At 39.8% G+C, this 6243-nt stretch overlaps 1 long non-coding RNA gene across 1 annotated transcript; it reads right to left on the reverse strand.

Moving 5' to 3' along the window:
- Positions 1–1044: 1044 nt before the first annotated feature.
- Positions 1045–6035, reverse strand: LOC126500921 (uncharacterized). Its single transcript, XR_007591464.1, has 4 exons — positions 5845–6035; positions 4774–5035; positions 3996–4293; positions 1045–1163 (listed from the first exon to the last, which is right to left on the reverse strand). It is a non-coding gene; the product is annotated as an uncharacterized lncRNA (long non-coding RNA).
- Between the last annotated feature and the right edge of the window lie 208 nt (positions 6036–6243).

Below are 6243 nucleotides of genomic sequence, written 5' to 3' on the forward strand. Positions count from 1 at the left end.
ACAGTGAAATTCACCAAATTGATCCGCCTTTCCTCCCCTTAAATAAAATGTATGTATAACCCTGGGGCTTTCCAGACAGTTCATTTATATTTTTAAAAGACATTTACATTCATTATGTGTATTAAAAATAAATAACCCAGTAAGGCTTACATTGCTTTGTTCTATTTTTCTGAAGAATATTTAACAATTACAAAACAGAAAAATAGCAGGCAGACACTTGTCACATCCTTAACTATTTGTTTAAAACGTAATGGCTAAAAGAGAAAATATTTTACAAATTCAGTTCTAGATCTCACCCTAGAAATGGTAAGATTCATTCTCCAGAAACAAGGTATAACTCAGCTGATCTTAAATATAAACTTTTCCAAAACAGGTTATGAATGAATTTAGACAAATTCGACTCTTAACCTTTAAAGATTTCCTGCCCATTTCTGTATGTCTTTTATTACATTAATTTTTTATTTAAATTACACCATTAACTGGATATGAATTTATCAAGAATACATGTATTGATTTATAAAACAGTACCATTAATTATTATAATAGCTAGATGTAGCTGATATTACAAAGCCATTTAAAGGTTTTTAATATAACTCGGACATACATAGATAGATAGACGTTGTGGACAAGACCACAATTTAAACTGGCTACCAGCAGTTAATGAAAGCTTAGATTTATATTCTAGTTTAGAGATTGATCATATTGTTGCTTTGTAAAACTATTTACATTGTGCCATTTTTCAAAGGATGTCTCAATAAAAAAAAAAGCAAAATAAAATATTCAGTCAATTCCCAAAGCAGATTTTGTTTTCTATATTTTAAATGCTTAGTTAAAATAATTGATTGTGTGTGTTCCAAGCTTTGTCATTTCCATTCCAAGGTGGCTTTCCTGGGGGGGGGGGTAGGGGGAGCCTCATTTGCATATACCCACTGCCACATACTTTTGATCCTTGCTGAAGCAAGCCCCTTCTCTTTATTTCATCGCTCACCCCCAACACACCCATGTATATTTCACAAAACTCACACATCAGGACCCATAAGTCTTTCTGGCATCTTTTATGTTATATGCTTTGTGTTCTCCATAAGGTTGTGGAAAACTGGGACTTACCCCCCCCAAAGCCACAAGGCAGGCAATCACGGAGATAATTTGGGTAAGAAAGCAATCTGAAGAGGAAAAAGAAAAAAAAAAGAAAAATGAGGAAGAGTATAAGCAAGTAACAACACTTTCAAATTACTTTTCAAATGGTAATTAGCCAGGGAATAGACTGAAATCTGAATTCTTTCACATTGTACTTGGCTTGGGTCTCCCAGGCTCTCGATTTGTATCACTTTGCCCTGCCTGGCAACATATGTTACCGATTTATTATAGCATTTTTACTGTTAACAGACAAATCTAAAGGCTAGCTGAGAAGGCTAGCTTCATCTGATGACTCTAACAACTGCAGGGCATCCTTGAGGGGGAGCCAATAGGCTCTTTTGAAGCAGAAATGCCATTAACCCTCTGGATGCCAAAATAGCTAGCCTAAATTGGCAAAGTCTTTCCTTGGGCCCTACAGCTTTACAGAGGCGAAGGGTAAATGCAAATGATTTATTTTAGAAATATCTCAGAGGCCTCCTCAACACCTTCTTCCACGGCTCAAGTACCCCACAGGCTGTGTGAATCAGTGGTCCTTTTCCATTCCCTTTCCTTGACAGCACTCAGAAGCCTGTGCACACTGGGGATAAGCACCTAGCCACCGAGGGTCAAGTGGTCGCCCACCCTGCCCCACACCATTAATTCTCTTTGATTTTCTTAAACACCCTTTAGAATTTAAATTTTAAAATTTATGCATATTTTGGTAAGTATACATCTTAGAAAAGTAGAATTTTTAATGGAAATTGCTCTTAGCCAAGAACCTGAAATTTGTTCCAGATTAGGAGAAGGGAGACGCTAAAGGCATTTGCATGGGTAAGTCACACTGAGTAAAGGTTCGTGCCTTGACCTGTGTCCGCACGGAAATGTGTGCATTAGCATTGAATGGGTAGACTGAAAAAGCCACTTTAAAAAGAACATTTACAAACAATGCTTCGATTTCTGGTCATGTCTAGTTTACCCCAGCCCAAACTGCCGAGATGTTTTTTTAAATGTTATAAGCAGTACCTTCCTCTAGCTCAGTGCCAGGGTGAAACTGCCCGCCCACAACTTCAGGTGTGTTTCCTAGAATACCCTCTGGATGCCCTTGTCTTGGACATTTAGAAATAATCTCAAATGTTGGAAGCCAGGATTTCCTGTCGAAGGGTATCAGATGAGGAACTAAAATTTACCATGTGGAGATTAGAATGAAATAAAATAAAGCAAGTGTTCAGAACAGTGACCGGTCACGAAGGTGACTCCTGAGGAGCAGGGACACTGTGACAACTGCTTTCTCTAAACCCAGCTACCACAGATCATCCCACCTGTGGATGGTGGCAAGACCCTGGTTCTAGACTTAAGCAGAGACCACACAGTTTTACCTGCTCTTAGGACAACCAAATGCAGAATTTGAATTCCTATCAGATGGTCAAACACCATTTATCTGACTCTTATTTTTACGAAAAGTTCTCAGATCTTCATTATTTATACTTCATTACATCGTCACAATCTTTTCTTAGTAGTAACTATATATAGTGTTAACTATAACATTCAAGAGAATAATGACAACGCATAAACTTTAGATGTATAAGTATACCACTTCATCCTAGTCTAATTCTGGTTAATATTTATTATTTATACCTTTATTAGACACTTGCTGTATACATTTCCTATTTTGTGCCCAAGAGGCATCGTACAGGGACCTGACTAATTACCGTGGGTAATTTCAGATCTAACTAATTAGGATCAAAAGGATTTCAGCATCAGAGAAGAGGGGCAGTTTTGGGAAGCTATAAACACCCTGCAGTTCCAAAGAGTATCACATGTAGACTTGGGAACAAGACGTTTTGCTGGTCCCGCTATGCCATAAATAAAATGTCCTAAATGGGGTGATTAGGGGACCAAAATGTTTCAATATTCATCTTCTTAGGCAAAGTGAATGGGAACAACCAGCTCCCTCTTCAAAACACGATTTTTTTTTTCTTAGTCAAAAGAGAACCTCCATCAGAGTTTGGCCTGCATGTGGAGCAAGTCTGATAACGTTGTCAGCGGTCTTCAAAGCTTTCTAGGGCCGCCGCTAGGCTCTGCGGTCCTCTGGCTGGCACCGGCCAATGCTCACCATGTTCGCCTTCTCTTCCCCCACAACCGAAAACAGGTGTCTTTTAAAGCCTGCGCCTGAGGTTGCTCGGTCATTACCAATCCCTCGCATCCACAACTACTTGGACCTTCTAGCAGCTGCGACAGCCTCAGCTGGTAGCCCCTCGCCCGCTGTTGCTCCCTCACCTCTATCCCGACCCTACCGCCAAACTCCAGCTCTCTGTTTCGTCCATAGCTTTAGCCACATCCTCTCCCATTCCTGACCTACGCTTTTTCTAGATCAGACATAGGCAGGTTGAAAGGCAATGAGAACCAGATGGACACGGCGCAGAAATTGCCCAAATGGGTATGAGACTGTGGAGAGCTGTCAGGCATGGAGAGAAGCTGGAATTTTTCAGCAATAAAATGGGATTTATCGTTACTCTACCACAGCCATTGCCGACAACCGTTTCCCTGGACAGAAACCCCATTACAACAGGCCACGCCCATGCAGATTCTTTTTGCCCGAAGAGTGATGATTGGAATTTGTTCTGAGGCTCAGATGGACTGTACTGAAGGTGAAGCGTTAGGCCAAAGTCCTGCATTCCCCACTGAGGCAAATGAACCCGCTAAATAACTTCCTTCCACAAAGGCTGTGTAATTGAAACCAGAGAGTGAGAGAATTTGATGAATTGCTTGACCCAAAAGAATGTTAAGGTCATAAATTTTCATTGCATGTTTTCCTCTCTTTTTAAAATTTTTATATATTGATTATATTTAGTATTTGCCTCAAAATTCAACACGCTTACAGATCATCGGTTGCGGCCCCAGGGAAAAGCACAGTAAATCAGCAATTAGAAGGGCCAGGGGCATTCTCTGCTGTCTTCCAGAGAGGGGTGTCAGCTCCTTGGCCCTACAAAGACTGGCAATGGAGGTATCTTATATTTCTGAATTACTCCAACTTAGCACACGATTTGTTCGGGCACCGACAAAGTAAAATCTATGCGAGAGGTTTTCCTCAGAAGGGCGCCGCTCTGCTTCCATCCTTCAGGAATGGTGAACTGTTAAAAGACTGGCAATTTGTTTGCAGCAATCACACCCACACACCTGAAAGAGAGAAGTATGACGTTTAGCTACAGAGAGTGATCCTGGGCTTTAAGGTGGATGAAAATCTGTCTGCGTGCACAGAGATAAACGAGCATACTCCTTGTTTACATACTTGCTGCTAGCGAGCCTGCTCTGAAACTTATTTTGAATTATGAATTGTCTTAATATGAAAATAAGAAAGTCTTAAGAATGGTCAAAGCAATACATCACGTATTATAAAAAGACTAATATAGTATGGTTATCACGAAGTAGAAAGTTTCTGTACTTCTTGCTGTAATACTTTAATTGCTTCATTCTGAAAAATTGGTGCGGGTTTTAATTCATCCACATGTACTGTACCTGTGAGACAGCAGACCTTGATGACAGAACACAGCTCGGGCAGGTTCTTATAGCCAAAATTTCTTGTCCTTGAGAAGGACCACCTGATCTCTTGTGTACGCGCCTGCTTGATTTGTTAAATGACAAGAAAACAATACTGACCGGCCATTGAGATGATTTCTCTGATTTAAAATTCTTCCTTTCGTTTGCTTTCGGTTACTAAGTGGAACGGAAGAGTCTGAAGTGCAGTGTGGAAGTTGCCTCAGCATGTGCGAGTTTCGCTCTTCCACAGCTAAGCCACACACACTAAAACAGGTCGTTTACACTGAGTTCTGTCACGTTCACGTTCTTTCCGTAGGGGTGAGGGCAAATACTTTCTGTGTTGTTCATCACAATTAACGACCGACGCTTGACAAGAGTATTTCTGTGTCAAAAAAAAAAAAAGTTAAGAATGTAGGAAATAGTCCAGAAAAGAAAGAAATCTCAAATACGTTTTCCGAAACGTGAAATTGGAGGGTTTTTTTTTTTTTTTTTTTTTTTTGCGATACAAAGAAATAACTAGTATCTAGTTGTTTAAAGATCCTGGAATCTGGCACCATTAGGCATGATGATAGTTTTCATATGCTATTGCTTATATGTGTATACATAGTCTCATATGAATTCACCAGCACATCGTCCCTTAAAGACAGGAGGGTTCATGAGATATAAACATGTATATGGTCTGTCTTATTGACTGGATATTTTTCAATCTGAAAACGTGAATTTCTTTCTCTGCACTTAATTTTTTGTTGTTGCTGCAAAGCTTGTCTCCAAACAAGCAAAATAAATAGCTCTGAGCATATATGCATATGTATACACACATATATAAGTTTAACTAAAATATGAATGGAACGTGGATTCAATCACTAATATTTTTGCAAACTACTGTTCAGCTGATGCAACTCAATTCTGCTCGGCATCACATTAGTGTCATAATGGTAATGACTCGCCTTTATTCACTAACAGTTTGAGTCAGCACTTTCAGACAATTTCAAATTAGGTCATACTGCACATTTGTGGCTGATACAAAGGTTGATTAAGAGAGCCATACGATTGTAAAGCGATGTGGTATGAGCGGAATTAAGTTCTCTCGGATAGTTACGGGAAATGAGAGCGACTATAACTTAGCAGAAATAATGTGTGGACTCCCGGGGAATATATTTCCATAGAGGGCCTGAAATATTTCTCACTCACGATTTAACGAAGCCCTCTGTCTCTTACGGAAGAACTCTCTCTCACAGGGCTTGGAACAAGAAAAGAATTGCAGAAAGGCTGGGGGCCTGATCCCCAGCTCGATGTCTGGAAAGTCAGCTTTTGCCTTTGTGTTCCTTTTGATCATCTTAATAAACATCTTTCTTCCCCTTCTAGATGCTGTCTATGCTCTTCTAAAATCAAAGTGATCGGACCACTTGCCCCATAACTTAACAACTCTGAGGCAACCCTTAGTTGCTATGCGTACTAGACCTGGAGAGGAAAACCAAGCCTCTATTTAAAGCGATATTGTCATGGCAAATACACAAACTTGTCCTCAATTCAAAGAGCGAAGTTTTCTTTAATTTGTCCAGAACTTGAAGTAAATGGTAAAAATTACTC

This window comes from Alexandromys fortis, unplaced genomic scaffold (genome assembly GCF_014885135.2).
Source record: "Alexandromys fortis isolate MF-2015 unplaced genomic scaffold, M_Fortis_MF-2015_v1.1 scaffold_7, whole genome shotgun sequence".
Lineage (NCBI taxonomy): Eukaryota > Metazoa > Chordata > Mammalia > Rodentia > Cricetidae > Alexandromys > Alexandromys fortis.